This window comes from Pipra filicauda, unplaced genomic scaffold, assembly GCF_003945595.2.
Source record: "Pipra filicauda isolate LSUMZ 115617 unplaced genomic scaffold, ASM394559v2 scaffold185_size1782982_pilon, whole genome shotgun sequence".
NCBI classification, from domain to species: domain Eukaryota; kingdom Metazoa; phylum Chordata; class Aves; order Passeriformes; family Pipridae; genus Pipra; species Pipra filicauda.
In genome coordinates this window covers 477,442-496,042 of record NW_024104293.1, presented here as the reverse complement: position 1 = coordinate 496,042, position 18,601 = coordinate 477,442, and the positions used below count along the sequence as shown (strand labels likewise).

The 18,601-nt window shown below is 45.8% G+C and overlaps 1 protein-coding gene across 1 annotated transcript in view; it reads right to left on the bottom strand.

The window, feature by feature from the left end:
• Positions 1-18,601, bottom strand: part of LAMC1 (laminin subunit gamma 1) — a 62,910-nt gene that overhangs the window by 42,914 nt on the left and 1,395 nt on the right. The gene's annotated exons all lie outside the window — the stretch shown is intronic.

Here is an 18,601-nt window from a genome sequence, read left to right as displayed (position 1 = left end):
TTCTTCAGAGCACAACAGGCAATGACACTGTAGGTCAATTCCCAATATATACATATAGAAGACTTCATAATTTTATAATTATATGATTTTTGAAATCTTTTAATCTACCTCAAAGGCACCAAGTCTCTATCAGAGAAGCACAGCAACAACCAGCAGCTGGCAATTTCCACCTCTGCAAACCCTCATTTCAAGAGACTGCGCTGCACTTAGGACATAAACGGTTAGGAAAACAGGAGAAGGAACTAAATACTGGTTTTGGTTGCACTGTAATTCTAAGGAGCAGGATAAATATTTGAAAGCCAGGCTGAGTAAACAGGAAAGCTGCAGACCCCAGAAACAATAGGATCAGCCAGGTTCCTTTTCTGGGTTTTATCACTAATTGTTTCCCTGTGCTCTTGGCGAGAATTTTAATGCCTATGTGCTTAAGAAATCCTCTGGAAAAGCATATTAGCTTCCAACAGTGTGCTGGAGTATCACAGGGCAGCTGGGCTGGAGAGCAGACTCTTGGAACACCGACCCTGCAGGCTTCTGAGGGCTGTGTTTAACCTGGGAAGGGCTATTCCAGCTTGCAGGGCCAGCACCTCTGATGTCACCATGGATAAAGTGGGGGTTTGAGTGCTCTTTGTTCAGGTGCACATCCCAGTGCTGGCAGCAGCCGAAAGATGACATCTTGGTAAAGCCCAGGAAGAGGTAAAGCATATCAGGGAATTCTTGCAGTGCACTTGAGCTCCCAACATGCTGCAGTTTGGGCACCAAGCCAGAGATGATGGTTTTCCACTCACCATCCACTCAGAGCATGGATCTGCCTTGAGGTTTCGTGCTGGTCGGGAACCATTTCTACTCTTCTCACCTAACTACCCTTGAAAAGATCTCGTGCTCGAGCATCCCAGGTCACTTGTGGATGGACCATGTGTCACCTCTAACATGTCCCAGCTGGAAGCTGGTCACCAGGTGTCCTGCACCGCCTCTGCCTAAAGGGCAGATAAGCTACAGACCTAGTGGGACACATACTTTGTTGTGTTGAACATTCCCTCTAGTCAGAAGCACAGGGGGGAAAAAAATTTAAAAGTTAGTTTTTAAATGTGAAATGATTATATGCAAAACACTGGAAAGAAACACAGAAAACCTCTGGATCTTTCACAGATTTTCATCGCTTTCTACACTTTCACACCCCGCACAGTTGTGCTTCTGCCACATACCAAAGTAAAGAACAACTATGTGGAGATTCCCAAGCTGGTACAAAGCCACAAGCAGGAAGCAGCTCTGCAATACAGGGCTTTGGCAAAATACAATGAGAAGCCACAAAGAGGAAAGGGAGCCTCGCACACACGAGGGGCAAGACAAACATAACACTGAAAACCAAGTGGCTGCGACAGCTCAGCCACTTTGAGTCTCCATTTCTTCCATGAGAGTGGGAAAGTCAGGGAACACAAACGCAGCGGAAACAAAAAAGAGTGAAAAAAATAAAAAAGGAAAAAAGAATGAACCCAAGAACCTCTTTCTCCCAAGAGCTAAGGAGCTTTCTGTAACAACCTGACAAGAAAGTTCCCAGGGAAAAAGCAAGCCACCAGCTATATTCCCAAATTTAGCACAGAAATACCGTGACCTATGACAGCAAATAACTTACAACCATAAAGATAAATAGAAGCTTTAAAAAAGGCTTACAGAAGCACGCTACTCATCTGAATTCCAAACAAGCCTCAGAACATAATAGCATTTTCTCATTAAAAAAAAAAAATCTATACATTATTTTTTTAAAGGAAGTTGAAAGTTACTACTGTTCTTCAACTAGAATGCTCCAGATATATTAAAAGCATCTTACAATTACTTTCTGAAGAGGGAAAGTACAGGTGTGCACTCGCTCAGAAGAGATTTAGCTGTGCTCCATGTGAAGTCAGGGAGCAGCGCTTCCCAGTAGCTCCAGCCCCAGCACTGCCATGTACCAACCCACAGCCAAGAAAGGAATAAACCAGTAAGTGACGTGAAGTAACCCAGTTCTCTTTATGAAGTTTTTTAATGTGCAATTTTTAAGATCTCTTTATATTCCTACGAGCACCCGTTGCACAAGTCACAGAGCTGTGTGGAAAGGAGCATCCTCCTTATGACGTAGGGTCTGGTTTTGGGATCCTTCCGAGTCTGGGTGGGGAAACACCATTAATTGCTCCTTATCAAAATACACATTCCCCTGCTGAGCTGGGACTTGGAAGATAAGATGATCCGACTAAAACAGGGGGAATCCTCATCACAAGAGGAGGCAGAAATCTGTGCAGTGCAGCAGAAGGAAGGAGGGAATAATCGCTACGTTGTGAAGACTTGAATTTCAGAAATCCTCCCTTTACTCTTACCATTTTAGGAAAGTTAAAAAAAAAAAAGAAAGAAAGAAAAACAACAACAAAAAGCAACCCCACAGCTTGTTACCTTTCCCTTATGTTTGTCCTATGTCCCAGTTTCCCGCAGAACTGCAATTCCATACATGTCATGGATGACTTTCACAGCTGCACAAGAGACAGATGGATACAGGATAATACCTGGTGGGCTCGAGATAAGCCCGTGTGTCTGCTCACACCATCAGACACGGTGCAATAAAAGTTGTGTGGTCATTGCTGGATATCCACTATGACAAAATGCAGACACCAACAGCTGACTGCTGCTATAAAGAAACCAGCCCGAGACAGGAGGCCCAGGAAGTTGCTCTCCATCATTCCATGCACTATTTACATCTGGAATCTTGTCTCCGCAACCACAACGGCCAGAGATGCTCACGGTTTAGGTTTAGTTTGGGGACACAACTTCATAGTCAAAGAATCCCACCAAATAAAGACCCTGCCTGTCTTTAACTCCTGATCTGAAAAGCCTGGCTTTGGTTTGGGGCAAGCTCAGCAAAGGTGAGGTTCCTGAAAACAAGTTATTTGGTTTTCTCACCGGTTTCAGCTAGTGGGGAGAGGGAAATTGCAGAAACTTATGTATTTGCTGCATAGTACAGATCAGTACACTGTCACTCTTTCCTCGGTATCATCACTTGTGCTTTATTCCCTAATATATATATATTATTATCAATATATTATATATATTTATTATATATATTATTTATATATTAGTTGCCTGCACAGCAATGTGACAAGGCAAAACCCCAATTGTTCAGAAATCCCAGACTCAGTCTATTACTTACAATAATCACAAGGCCTAGTGAATGGTAGCACACTAAAAACCCAATTTATCAAAAAGGCAGTCTCTTCTTGGCTCAGAAAAGCAGCTCCTCAGTTCAAGGTCAAGAGGACATCAGTGAGCACAACTCCTTCCAAAACCTGGTGCTTCTTAAAATACAAGACATGCTCCAATTCCAGCGAACCTGTCGACACCAACACAATAGCCCTGCCTCGAGCACTCTATTTTTAACATTTTCCATCCACGCAGGCAACTATTTAGTAAATCTAAAGGAAGCAGAACCAAAAGTGAGCGACTGGAACAGAACTTTTTTCAGGGCCAGCCTGATTAACAGGAGCACAAGCCACGCCCGTGGCCAGTCCAAATGCCTTGCAGGGATTACTGAATTACAAACACATACCCGGCCTCAGAGAGAGCAGAGATGCCCAAAACTGCCCAACCACCTGGGGGCACAACAGCACCTGATGGAGTTGAATTTGATGCAAAAGTGGATGCTCATGTGTGGGCGTAAGTGTCTTGTGCTTTGGCTTTGGAGAAGAGGTGCTACAAAGGATAAAGCTGACCTTAAATAGCTTGTTATGTATTGGATGCATATAATCCCCTTAATTTTCCTTTGGATGCCAAGGATCACACTGTAAATCTGAGCACTCCCAGTGAGCCCCCTGGCCTATGTACACGTGTGCACACTATCTTTAGCCAACAAGCCCTTGCTTGCCTTGCTGGCAGGATTCAGCTTGTGCCCGAGTTGGAGACACCCTGCTCCAAACAGTCACAAACTCGCTGAGTTGGAAGGAAACTATGCATTCAGCATCAAAAATAAAGTGACCCAGAGGTTCTTCAGTCTCTCCCAGCAGGAAGGAAGGGCTGAGCACTCCAAAAGCCCCAGCAGGACGCTGCAGCTTACGTACCCCAGTGACTTCACGCTGCTTTTGAAACCAAGCCCACTTCGGACAATTTTCAAGCATTATCTGGGGTGGAGGGAGATGCCTGTTCACCACCTTTCTCCTGAATGGGGGAAGGGGAAAGGATGAAGTTGCACTACAACACTGTGCCTGCCCTTGCAAAGGAGCTCTCCTTGATGTGATAGAAGAAATATCTGTCCCCACGCTCTGTTTCAAGCAGGAATAAACCAGGAATTACCTTGGTGCACACTGTGCAAAGCACCCCACAAACTGAACACCCCACCAGTGACCCCAGTACCTCTTCCCAGCACATCAGAGGCAGCCCCAGGCCAGCAGATGGGCTGGATACTTCCAGCAAGAGTCAGATGGGCTGGATCCTCCCAGCAAGAGTCGTCTGGGCAGGAACTGCTGCATACCCATGCAAAAATCCATCGCTCTAGGGGTTTTCTTACTCATCTTTATCTCTGTGTGGGCAGGGCATGTACTAAAGGGAAACCTCAGTAAGAAAGGCCCTCAGGTATGCTAAACTCATTTTCCATTCCTCCAGGCACCCACACATTAAGCTAGTAGGTGAAAGTTGCATTAAAAAAAAAACAAAACACTTAGGACTAGTGAATTTGCAGGATCAAAGAGCACTTTTTTGGTCCCCCAAAAAGGGAAGGCATAACCACTTTTAAATCTATAATCTGCAAAGATCTATCACCCTTCATTGGCTGGCTCTGGTTGCTGGAAGAGCAGCTCTACAGCTCTGTACAGGTGGCAGATGACTTGCAGGAAAACCTCCTAAGAAGGCACATTTGCCAACTTTAGTTTAAAAGCTTCCTAAGAGATGAAAAGAAATGCTGACGTAACACAAGAGCTGTTCTAGTAATTAACCCAAATCACTCCAGCCTCCTTCTCTCCTTATATTTAACTCTTAGATATGCCATGAATATCAGCAGTACCAGAATCCTTCATGGGCTCTTCTCCATCACCACGGGAACTCCAAGCTCATAAAGAGAAAAGCAAGTCATCGTGGTGTTATTAATTCTAAAATCAATAAGCCTATAAATTTAAATTGCATTGGGATGCACCATCTCCATCTTCAGCATCATTTATGAAAAATATTTAGTTTCACACTGATTATTTGTTTTAATAATTCTTTGTTGTAGAAAGCTTTAAAAAGACAAACAAGTGGACTGTTTATCAAGTGATTTTTCCACTCTAGATCAGTCTGTTGCCCTTGAATCTGCCTCCAGGATAGTCAAACAGCTGCATAAATATCACTTTGCCCACTTATTTTAGTGGGTTATTAATTTTAAAAAATCTCATTATTACTGCTTATGCAAAGTCTGCTAAAACAAGCTAGGACAGCTGAATCTCCAATAAAGAGGTTTTGCATGAAGTAAAACTCTACAAGAATTCAGTTTTTTAACTTAAGCACAGACGTGAATATCTTTTCTATTAAAACCCTCCCCCAGAAATGCTCTCTGATCTCTCTCCCAACCTTTTTCTCTGGTTCTTTGCTTCAACTAATGAGCTGCGAGGCACAAAAGTGGAATTTTCAAATCGCTCGTTTCCTTCCTTTTACAGAAGTTGAGCTTTCAAAGCTCACAGTAGCTTCCCCATAATCCAAAGTCCCCACTTTTGAGTTCATCTTAGAATCACAGAATCCCAGAATGGTCTGGGTTGGGTTAGAAGGGACCTTAAAGACCACCTCACTCCACCCCCTGCCATGGGCAGGGACACCTTCCACTAGCCCAGGTTGCTCCAAGCCCCGTCCAACCTGGCCTTGGACACTTCCAGGGATCCAGGGGCAGCCACAGCTTCTCTGGGCAACCTGTGCCAGGGCCTCCCCACCCTCACAGAGAGGAATTTCTTCCTAAATTATCACAAGGATCCTTCTGAAAAACTTTTAGGGTGTTTTCAAAACTGGCTACCACTGGTGCAAGTCTGTCCCTCATCCCTGAGCTGTGCCTCCCTGGTGCCTCCTTCCCACCAGGCAGAACTTCCATGGCCCCAGATACACTCTGGTATCACCAAGGCCACCAGAAGGTTATCTTTCCATCAAATTAACTGCTGGCCTTAATCAAACAAGCTGATCAAGCAGCCAAGGCCTGTGTGATTCCTTGCTCCCAGCTGCAGTGAGGGAGGGCAGGGCTGAGAGATGCCAATGTACCTTCAGAGACCGTAAAGCCACACCTGCATTCCTTCCCTCCCAGATTTTAAGCACCCCACTGAGCCCCAGGACAGCTATTCTGCAAGGACAGGCACCATTCAGGCACACAAAATGCCTCTGCCTTGTACTCTGTTGTCACAGCAACTGAACACAAAGGTTGACTGTCAGCATGAAAGCCCTGGGGTGGTGGAAGAGGAAATGGGGGAAGCAGCAGATGTGTAGGATAAAAACTGTGTGGAGATACAGTAGAGATACACAGCAAGTACTGGAGCCAATCCTGACAGAAAGCCCAAGCTTCCTACAGCTCATCCTTATGGCTTATACTTTGTTCTGGAGCATTATAGGATGGTTTGGGTTAGAAGGGACCTTAAAAGGTCACCAATTTAACTCCCTGCAATGAACAGGGACACTTTCCACTAGCCCAGGTTGCTCCATGCCCCATCCAACCCAGCCTTGGACACCTGCAGGGATGGGGCAGCCACAGCTTCTCTGGGCAACCTGTGCCAGAGCCTGAACATCCTCATTGTAAAAAACATTTTTTTCCTATATCTAGTTTCAATCTACCCTCCCTTAGTTCAAAACCATCACCCCTTGTCCTATCTCTACAGACTCTGCTAAAAAGTTTGTCCCCACCTTTTTCAACCCTTTAAGTATCAAAATGAAGAAGTTTAACGATGGTTTGATTGTTTTATCTTGGCAACATACTTCAGAGAAACACAGGTGTGTGTCTTTTAGGCACGGTAGACAGAAGATGCTCCAGGAATGCCTTCCCAATTTATTAATCCCTTTTTAACTACCGATTCAGAATGACCACTAACTTTTTCCAACAGGGTAAGAATCTTCCCCTTCAAAATCTTTCAACATGCCTTTCTCAAGGATGCAAAAAACCCACACAGACCTAGCAGTTACACGCTCTTAACTACAAATGCTTGTTTACACTTCAAAGCAGGCCTCTGCTGCTCAAATTTAATTAATTAATCATTAACTCTATGACAGAAGGAGTATGATGTTCCAGTCTGCAACACCATCATCATTTGTCCTGAAGGTTCTTTCTTCTCTGTAGGCAGATGTAAGAAAAAAAGAAGTGGTTTCAGCATCTACCTCAGGAAGCAGGACAGGCAGAAAGCCAGCACAGAATTTTTTTTTATTTCTTTTTGAGTCTGTCCTTATTTTACACCTGACAAGACACCCTGTAGTACCACTGAAGGAACGACCACTTCTTTCCCAAAAGCAGCCAGGCATCACGTAACCTGATGAAGAACTGCTACACATAAAACACCTTTCAGAGGTTCCATGCCTACTTTCCAGTCAAAACCTTTTACAGTCCATTACCTTTTCTGCAGAGTTACCTCTGCTGTTTCAGCTTTAGAACACCAACAGGAGAAAAAGCAAAAGCTGATAGATTTTAAGCGTATGTTTCAAGATGAGCTTCCCTTGAGCAGCCAGCACAGGTACCTGAACAAAGCAAGACCACAGACTGCTAGGGGAAGACACGCTCCAGTTCTCCACTCGCATTTTTGGCTATTCCCAGCAAATTTCTTAAGCAAGTCTGGACATGTGTCACTGTGCAGAGGGGGTGACAGAGAACGTTTCCCCTGTTATGCTCATCACACACAGAGAGCAGAGACGGGAGCTGAACTCTCCACACTTTCACATCCTCTGCAAGTCCAACGGCAACACCAACTCAATTTCTTGAGGTTTCTTCCAGCCGGGCTCCTGTGGGTTCCCCAAAGCCTGGAGCAGCTCCGCGGGGGGAGCGCAGGAGGGCCCGGGGATGCCCGGCCCCAGCAGCTGTGTGTTTGCAGGAAGGACAAAAGGCGGCGGGGCTGCCAGCACTGCTGGGAATTTCAAAGCCTCATTCGATTTAGCCAGGCACAGTTCAAACTTTCTGCCACACAGCACTAATGACGCAGATTAACAATTCCAAACTCTATCCTTTCGGCTGAACCACCTCTCTTCCCACAACCCCTCTCTGTACCCTGTATAAGCATTCAATACCACTCCCCTCAATGGATCACCCTTTCAAAACACATCTCATTCCCTCCCACTGTTTTCAAGTTAATGTCAACTTTTTATGGGTGAGAGCAATAAAGAAAATCAGGATTTGTGGGGACAGAAGGGCTGGGAGACAGGGTCCCTCCCAGCCACCAGAGCAGCATGTTAATGTTGCACCATGCAGCTCACAAAAGAACGTGCCACAGCCCTGGAGTTGCAAACCAGACTGAATGGCTGACATGAAAAAGGTGATAAATTCACAGACAAATTAACGAGGAGACATATTCAGCACGAGGTTTCGCAGCAGGAAGAACTGAGATCCCTATGAGCATTTTTAACCTCCTCCATGGAATAGCTGGTGACACTGTCAGCACCAGCAGCCCAGACCACAGCACTGCTGTAACTCCCCATCCAAACCCTCGGTTAATTTACCATTTTTTTGGTGAATAAGCACAACGAGATCAGAGCCAACTACTTCAAATGCACCAGAAAACCAGCCCAGTGCCTTCCCAGACACAACACTTTTACAAGAGCTGTACCCAAAGCTCTCAACCTCTGCTGGTAACCACAGTGCTCATGAGCAGCCAGTGCCACAGCTGCACCACAGCTGCTCCAAGTGATTTTTGGACATCACGGTGCTATGAATTATGAGTAAAACATGACTTGTCATCAAAAAACCATGTTACTGCTGTGCTTTTGCTTGAACTTGCAGAGAATCAAAGCTTAGAAAGGCAACAAACCCGACTTTGGGAATCTTCTGATGTTCTTCCCCAGGGCTACCCATGTACTTGCAGAGCCACAGACATGCATTTTCCTAGAGACTTCTAGGAATCTCTGGATTCCAAATTAAAGATCTTTTAAGAGTGCCTCTTGGATTACTTTTTTATGAAATTGTGTGCTCTGTACTCAAATATAAGACTGATGGCAGTCTGCCAGGGAATGAAGAGAACCAACCTGGGTTGCAAGAAGTGCCCCAAGTTCAGAATTTACAGCCTTTCCAGCACGTTCCAAGAAAGTTACAGGCTTCTCCTGACACAGCTCCTACATCTTAAAGGAACAGAAGGGCAGGACAGTTAGGCTATGAGGAAATCTGCAGCACAGCAAACACACCTCAAGTGCTATGAAGCTTTTGGAAAAGCTCATCTCTGCATCCTTACTTCCAAAATAATCTGTACTTTGTTTTGTAAGGAAATCGGGTTTAGCTGCCCCAGAGCTGGCCCTGCTCAGCCTCCCAGCAATCAGGGCCGGCTGTTGGGAGGGAGGGTGTGAGAAAGGGGCAGCACACTCACAGATGTGCGCAGAGTCACTCTGCTTAGAAAGCACAAGAGCGGTGACTCGTGTAATGCCGGTAATTTAATCAGTTAACTCATGCCTGCAGAGCATGGATGGAGGGGATTGAAGAGCCATTGCAGTGGCGAGTAGCTCTCCCAGCTCTGCCAGCAACCCCAGTAGAGCGGGACAGGGAGAGAGCAGGCTGGGAAGGAAAGCAGGGAGAAAACTAGGTTTCATTAAAAAGACACCTCACGATGAGGGTGGGATCTCATTTTATTTAGAGTTCAGTTCACTCTGCTCCGCCGTAGCAGCTGCCCCATCCCTGCAGCCCCAAATCTCTTTGCTCCAAGCTCTTCTTCACAACCCTGCTGGGAATCAGCAGTGACAAACATTCATTTTTGAATGTTACATCCTGGCTTCAACTCAGGAAAACTTGTAACTCCCTTGGATAAGGGGTGTCCACTCCACCCCAATCCCTACCGCGTGCAAGAGGAGAAACTACAGAACAATAGTGAGCACTTAACGATTCTGAACTTGCACTGTACTTCTCAGTCTGACCAAAATGAAACCACCAGCACCTTGTCTGTAGGCATGCATAAAGCAAGTGTTCAAGGGCAGTGGCAATGCTACCCAGGCAGGTTGAGGTGGCTGCTGGGACCAGAAGTGCAGGGAGATCTCAGCTGAATAACCTCATCCTGGGGAGAGGGGAACCCTCCCAAACTACAGAGCCCAGAAACATCTCAGTACCAGGGAAACTGGAGCAGGAGGGAGGTGAAGCCCAGGCAGGCTGCAACGAGCTTCAGAAAAGAGAAGAAAGGGAGAGAGGGGCAAGGAGGTCTGCAAGCTTAGAACAACCGCAGACAAGCAACAGCTTCTCAACTAGTTCATTAAGCTGATTCAGTGCTGAGAAATCCCTCATCCTACGTTACTCCAGCCAGGAGAGCAGGACCCACAACGCCCAGGAAGGCAGCCAGTGAAAGCTGAGGAAGCAGCAGCTGGAAGGGAAGGGAAGCATCAGCTGCTGAAACACAATAAAAGCAGGTTGGCTGGGCCAAGCCCTGCATGGGGACAGCCGCAGCCAGGAGCAGGGCAGAGGGAGACACGCCATGTAAACGGTGTTTTTCAGGAGCTGGGAGGCAAGCGCAGCAGGCAGGGCAGCCTGTCCAGGGCTGCTCCCCAGGGACCAACCCTGCAAGCTGCCGGGAAGTAAATCCCATTGCAAAATCCCACCGGATGGGAGCATGCAAAGGACTGCAGATGAAAGGACTATAAATAATCATCATAATCAGAGCCGACCACAGAAGTCCCAGGACGAGAACATTTTCTTTTCACTCAGTCAAGCAGTCCCACTTAACACTGTGATACCAAGAAGCATCTGATGTACTTTTTCCAGAAGGGACTGATTTTTCATTCCACTAATCTCTGTAAGAGATACTCCCAATGCAATCTGAGCCTTTCAAAGCATGTGGCTTATACTCCACAACATAAGAAAGCACCAAGAAAACAGCCTGTTTATCCCTCTTCAAGAGGTCCAAGGCAACAATTTGCTTAAAGATTCCAAGACACACTATTTTTTAATTCAAAGATTAGAAAGATTCACCTTTCTGAAACAAAATATACAGGGAAGGGAAAGAATATATTTATGAAAAGGCAAAAAGCAACCTGTTCAGCATCCCTGGTATTTTCTCCACCACCAAAATAAACCCAAACCAGCCCAAGTGCAACACACTGCAAAAGCAATGGCTCACGGAGTTGGGAACAAGGTTTTTTTCTGATGCTGAGTGGGCTGAGCTATAAAGCGGACCTCAAAAAAAAACAACCTTTCAAGATAAAAGCAGAGTATTTAAAACTAGGCTTGTGCCAACCACAAACTCCACAGCACTCCCTCAGCCTTGAAGCACCCGAAGGAACGAGCATTCTGGGCAACCCGCTGGCAAGCCAAGGGCTACCACATACAGCCAGCCACTGCCCACTTCAACACATATGTGAAGAACCCCTGTTATCCAGCAGGTTTTGATGTTGAGTAGGTTTTAGGGAGTTTGGGGTGGTTTTTAAGAGGTGATCTTTCCATTACAAAGAGTTAAGAGCAATGCAAGGGCAGTCTTCCTCCTTTCCACTTCAGGCCACAAGTAGGGGCCAGGTGCCACTCCTGAAGCCGCTTAACAATTCTGCACCCTGATCTTCCCCCAGGAGCACCTCAGGCCCCCAAGGATGAATCAGAGATTTACCTTGTCCTCCTGCAAAACACAGGACCCACTACAATGCCAAGTCAGGTAAGCAGCTCTCCAAATACACCAAAGTCTACAAGAGAAACAAGAACATTACAGAATGCTGAGCTGAGAACCCATAAACCCTGGGTCTTCGCAAGATCTCAATATATCATCTCTACAAACACCTTAAAAGTCTTCCCCTTCCCCCACAAAAACACCAAACCCCCAAACCAACTGGACAAATAAGCCCTCAGGTTCCCTGGAAGCGTACCTCCCATGTACAAGATGGTACTAGCTTGCCTACCGAAGGGAAAAAAAAAAATCCAATAATAGTTTTTGGATACTATTTCTAAAAGAGGAAATTTTGAAATTCTCCACTGCCGAACACAGCTGTGTTGTGTCAGAACTGCAGGCATGATTACCACTGGAAACAGCTCTTTGATGACTATCACACAGGAATATCTAAAACAAGTAGAAGCATGGAAACAAAAACTGTTTTGCCACCCAGTTTCAAAACAAAATGCTGAAGATCACTGAATAATATATTAATGGGGTTGGTTGGGGTTTGGGGTTTTTTTTTGGTAAAAGATCTCCCAAATAGGGCTGGACCAGTAGAAAAAAAAGATTAAAGACTGAGGAGTTGGGGTTTTTTAAATTTAAATAAAATTACCTTGCCATTTCATATCCTTTTACAGTTGATGAGTTTTCCAAGCTTCTACGTGAGAAAAATTCCTAGAAATCATTAAGTTTTACCTCAAAAGTACCTAAAACTCCACCAGGGCTAACAGCAGTTTGCACCTCCAATTGGCAGGCTACAAAAGGCAGCTTCTCTTCTTCAGTACTCCTGGTCCTATTTGACAACTGCACATGTCTACCAGCAGCAGCTCTCTAATCTCACAGCACAGTTGCTTCATTAGCAGCTGTCCTAAAGCTCTCATCAATGCTGGTGTGATAGCCAACAGCACCAGCACACTGTTAAAATCCACTCGAGGAATACTATGGACAATAAGAGCAATCCCAAGTACATCCTTTGGAAATGGCTAATCCTAACATTACAAAGAGTTCCAAACACAGCTGGGCGATGTCACATTGTCAACACAAGCAGCCACACTCATCCCTCATTTAAAGCCTGTGAAATGTGATTTGAGACACGAAGGGCTACTCAGTACCTGGGGGGGGAAAAACAATATATTCCTTTTTGTGTGGTGGGACAACAGACCCAGCAAGATTCCTGCGTTCTACTGGGAAACTATGAAACTCATGTTATTTTCTAATCAAAACGCACTGTGGTAGCCACCAATAAGCAAGATCTCATGGTTAAGAGATGTGTAAAAGCAGGCTGATATGGTTCTTCCCAGACAGGAGCTCACATGGAGGGAGGCAGACCCTAGCTGAGCTTCCAAAGGTTATTACAGACCAGACACAGTGATGCAAGTTGCTCAGTTTGACACACCAGACCTCATATCCCACAGGTACAAGACAGAGGCACACAGTGATCCTGCAGGAAAATACTCAGCACGCCCTCCCCAGTGGTGGCAAATGATGAATTAAGGCCCCAGGACACAAGCAGGAGGTCTCAGCCTGACAGAAGTTTTACAATTAAGGACAATGCTCATGGTTCTGTTTTTAAGAATGATGGTGAACTCAAGGTTTGAATTTCCCATCCCATCCATCTGCGCTGGAAATTCTTCTCTCTTCATGTTGTTTGCAGAGCAATCATGTTTTTCATTTCCGTGGGAAGCAGTAGCCTGGGATTTTCACTTGTAGGCTCAGAGAGCCCAGGAGAGCCTCCTGAAGCCTCAGGCTACAAGAGAAATGCTACCTAATAAGCCAGAAGTTTTTCGGCACGCTAACAATTCTGAGCAGCAAACAGTTTCCAAGGTTTAAACCTACAGAAGGAACTATTTGAGTGTTTGAAAACCAGCGATTAATCCTTCTACCAACTCAGGGTAAGCACCACAAATAGCAGCTGGTTTTGCAGCAAAATACCACACGGTTCCAACTCTCTCCACCTCCCAAAACATGCACTCTCCCTTGTATAGTATTCCCAAAGGCGTCACGCAGTGGCATCAGCATCCCAAGGCAGAGCAGGAGAAAACCTGGGAATTTAAAGGGTATGCAGGAAGTGATAAAGAGCTTTAAAGCCCCTTTATATAACTTCATTGAACAACTGCTGGCCATTAAAAGCCCTGATCTCTTCACTGCTCGTGTTGAAACCTGCAAAATGTAAATCAAGCCTTTTGGAGGCCAACTAAAATAGAGTCACCCCCAGGGCTCCACAAATACCACGGCAAAGCCGCTGCGGGCGCAGGGCCGGCCCTTCCCAACCTGGGCTCCACACGCCTGCGAGGGCTTCCCGACACACCCCAAAACACCAGCCTGGGCGCCGGAAAAGCTGCCTCGACGCCTTAATTACCATTTCTCCAAGTTTTTAAATTGCAGCTACGCCAGGCAGAGCTTCACGTGCGTGCATCCTGCCTGCAGCACGGTGGTTCCCTAAGGTAGGCAGTGAACCGCAGTCTCGTAAAGTTTTAATGGGATAACCGGCAAACCAAGGGCATTGCTCCACTGAATGAAACAAAGCAACTGCATCCCGGTGGTATAAACTACCTACTTGATTTAAGGCACATTTTATAGCCCTCCCTTCTGAAAAAAAAAAAAAAAAAAAAGCTAGTTTTCTGTACTAGCTCAAAAAAAAAAAAGTCTCCTCTGCTACAAACAACAAGCAAATCAAGCCAGGGCTGAGCATAAGAACTGGCACCTCGCCTGTGTTTCCTTGTAAATGCCTTCAAATGGCAGTCATGCCCCAAACCATGCTTCCAGACAAAGTATATATAACCAGGCATCATCACTCTCCTCAAAGCCAAATAAAGGACTGAGTGGGTAGAGAAGGGGGAGGTGAAGGAGACAGGCAGCCCATTTCTCCAACAACAAATAGCTTCACAGGTTTTTCTTTATTTTATACACACAAGACACCACCCAGCTCAGCAACATGGGTTTCTAGGCTGGTCTACTTTAGGGATTTCAGGAGCCAACACACTTTTAACACAGGCAACCAGCAATTTCATCTCTCTCCTTGTGAAAGGCAAGCTAGCAGAGGGCTGCTTCCAGGACTGAACACCAGCTCCTCTTCCCAGGCAATGAGAGAAGAGGTTGGAATTGGTCTTTCCTGCTACAGATGGTCCTGGATTCACAGCTGAGGCCACCAATACCATCAGTCAAGCACATCTCCTGGGCACTGTCCCCGCTGACATGCAGCGGGCAGTCACCCACGCCGGGAATGCCAGGTCAGACCGCTCCCGGCTCGCAGGCTGCAGATAAAAGCACGGCTGCTCTCAGTGGAGATGGGGTCACCCCAGCACAGAACAGCCACCAGCATGCTGAGGACGCTGCCTCTTTGTCCGAGGAACAAAACACTGGGATCACGAAAGCTGAAATCGAGCACATCCAGCCAGAGGGTAAAAGTGGTGGGGAAAAATGAGAGGTGGCTCTAGAGGGGCCAGTTGGGAAGGGAATGTGAAGGCACACACGGAAGTGGATAAAAAAAAAGTGTAGAAAGAGTAGAAACAGCACACAGAAATTAGAGCTGCAGAAAGAAAAAGTGAGAAACTGCTCTGGAAAATTATACAGCATCTGAAAAAAATGCAAACCTTTGCCCACCGAAAGTACTCCATGTACCTCCATGCTGTTTCTTTTCCTCTTCTTCCATGTTCTAAGGAGCATCTTTAACACATGGCTTTGTTTTGGTGTGTTAGGGGTCTAAACAGCAAAGCTGTGCTCAAAGTGTGGAGAGATGCCAGAACTATCCCAATGCTCCCAGGACAGGCAAACAGCACACACTGTAAAAATAATGTGACTTCACCAAAAAAAGGCAGAAAACTAACTACATACAGTAATGCCTTGGCTTTCATCTTCTACTTGGGGCACTGCTGCCCCAAAGTGCCCTATTTCAGGAATACATGGGAACACGGCAGGAGGGCAGCGTTGGAGGAAAAACGTGACTGGCTGGGTCAAGTCTAAATCAGAAATGATTCAGCTTGAGGAACTGTAAAATGGGATAAGCCAAGGGATACTTTTGAGAAAAGTGGAAGAAGGGACATAGCGGTGCTCCCCCCTCCTCTCATCCACTAACCTGATTATCCAGACACCACCCTGTGAACGGGTTCAGCTCCCCCCTTCTCCTGATTTACAGCTGCAAACTCATGTCTCTAGGCCTCTTGCGGGGGGACTCTTACTCAGGGGGTCTTAATACCCTCTAGTACAAAGAGAAACAGCTTTTATAACTCCAGATGTTCCTGGTGCAGGGACTGGTAATTACCCCAGTTCCCCTCTCCACAGGGAGCACCTTCATTTCTGGGCACATATTTCCTTTCTAAGCAATTCTGAGGATCCAAGCCTTTAAGTCTCAGCAATAGTGATATGTGTTGTACTTTCTGTATCAGGCTATTTGCTGGCATCCAGTCTCAAAACTAAAGGTTTCTGAATCTTCTTACAACTCCCAGTTTAAAACAAGTTTAAAGAAACCCACATTCCCATGCTGGCAACAGACCCACAGCTCTTAGTGACCTTTCGCAGGCTCCTCTGAAATGTTGAGACTGTTCTATGCAGACTGAACATCGCTGGATGTTAATCAAGACATCTCAGCCAGCCAAAAACCTCAGCACAGGGCAGCATGTGCACACTAACACTGCTGGTCCCGAATGGGTGCAATGCAGCATGACCACTCAGGACACCAGTGCTTCTAGAAATGAAGGCGACTGCAGCATCAAACAAGGATACGGGTCTGAGCACAGAGCTTAATCCTCAAAGACCAGGCACAACTAACTGCATAGAAGGGCTTTGTGTCCCAGAATGCCTTTATGTCCTACTAAGTACGTAAACACTTGTCAAGCTCTTTGCCTCCTTCTCTTAGTGATGTCAATAATGAAGTGTCCCAAAGACCATGGTGCCCGTGGGCACCCAACAGCTCACGCAAAGAAAGATGGTTTGACATCACAGAAGTAGAGCAGAGCAACGCTGCAAAAGAGTTCGGGGCACTTCAGTCTAAAACTGCACTTTCAGTACTCGACAGCTCTTCAACTTGCCATGAACTCAGCAACACATATAGAGTTGTACAGGAATATTTACAGCACGTGCACAGAGAGCTTAAAGGTCCGCTGTTAGTCATCGTAAAACTAACTCCTGCCAGCACCACCATGCCCACAGCAAGCTTCTAATTCTTAAAAGGCTTTACACTACAAACACCTCACCCAAAAACCTAACTGGGAAAAAACAGGTTAAAAAAAATCCCCCTCAAATATGTGGAAGTCAGCCAGGCAGCTTTGCTTAAAAGTTGTACTCTAGTCGAAAAACAAGGCAGAGCCAATTCACAAAGCTACAAGAGCCCACAAACAAATCCAGAACCCAAGGGAGTGTGTGGCAATACTACAATATTTCAAAGATGCAACTTTTTCATCAAAGAACTGTGCATATTTCTTCAAAGCCCATGACACAGCATGATGTTTGCTCCAGTACACTGGAAAAATACTGCTGTTTTTCAAAGAACACCCATACACACACAGGTGCACATAAGACAGCAGCAATACACATACGTCCATAAAATTTTGCCTTGATAACGAGAATTATGATTTCTATTAAAAAAGAATTTGAGATCAAATCTCAGCTTACCAGTTTTTCCAGGAGTCCTGAATAAAACATTCCCATTGTACAAAGAAACAAAGAAAAGAAGATAACAAGGCTTTAATAACTATCTCCCCTTATCTGATCAACAAGACATACTTACACGGTATATTTATTTTGAAGCTCCTAACACAAAGAAACACTTCAGGGCAGTGAGGCACTCCAAGCTATTGGGGCACATCAATGTGGTCACCAGGTGACCCCGGGTACAGGGCTCAGTGTCATCATCTCCATCTCACCAACACAGGTGGGAGCTTTCATACAACCTGTCCTCAGGTTGCGAAACCCAAGACCCAGCTCCCCAAGCCCTAACTTAATTATTTTCTCTCTGAACTATGTTATCAATGCTAAACTTAAGGCTCAACAGCTGCTCTTGATTAGAAGCTGTGAATGGTTGCAATGGGGTTTTCTTTAATTTTTCCTTGATTTAATGACATGAGGATATAAGCTGTGGTTCCAACTTTCCATTGGCTGGCTCATCTTCTAGTTCTAAACCATCACCCCTTCTCCATGTCACAACAGCTTGAATAAATTAATGAAGAGAAGAAAAGAAAAGCTTGCCCACAAACCAAGGCAAAGGCTACAATACTTTATCCCAAAGGAATCTCTGGGAAGGTAAATTAATCAGAAAATCCACCTTCCTTTTTTGACTAGCTGTGATGGGTTCTTCAGCAATGCTGACTGCTGACACACCTAATCCACCCAGCAATTACAGGAAGACACTGCCCTGGGGATAAGAGGATACAGAGCAGATGTGCCCTCACGCACACGCGATATTCCACAGTGCTCACCACTTTTCAAACCAACATCTCCCACCTGAACCACAAGCCTGCTGCCTGGAACACTCCAGGATCCAACCTGGGGCTTGGCAGTGCTGGGTTACGGGTTGAACTCGATGATCTTAAAAGTCTTGTCACAGAATCCCGGAATGGCCTGGGATGGAAGGGACCTTAAAGCTCAACCAGTTTCACCCCCTGCCATGGGCAGGGACACCTTCCACTAGCCCAGGTTGCTCCAAGCCCCGTTCAACCTGGCCTTGGACACTTCCAGGGATGGAGCAGCCACAGTTTCTCTTGGCAACCTGTGCCAGGGCCTCCCCACCCTCACAGGGAAGAATTTTTTCCTGATACTATTCCAATCTAAATAACTTGATGATTCCTGGTGCATGGGGCAGCACATGATCACTGTGAGCTCACCACTGCCAACTGCCTCTGGCAGCA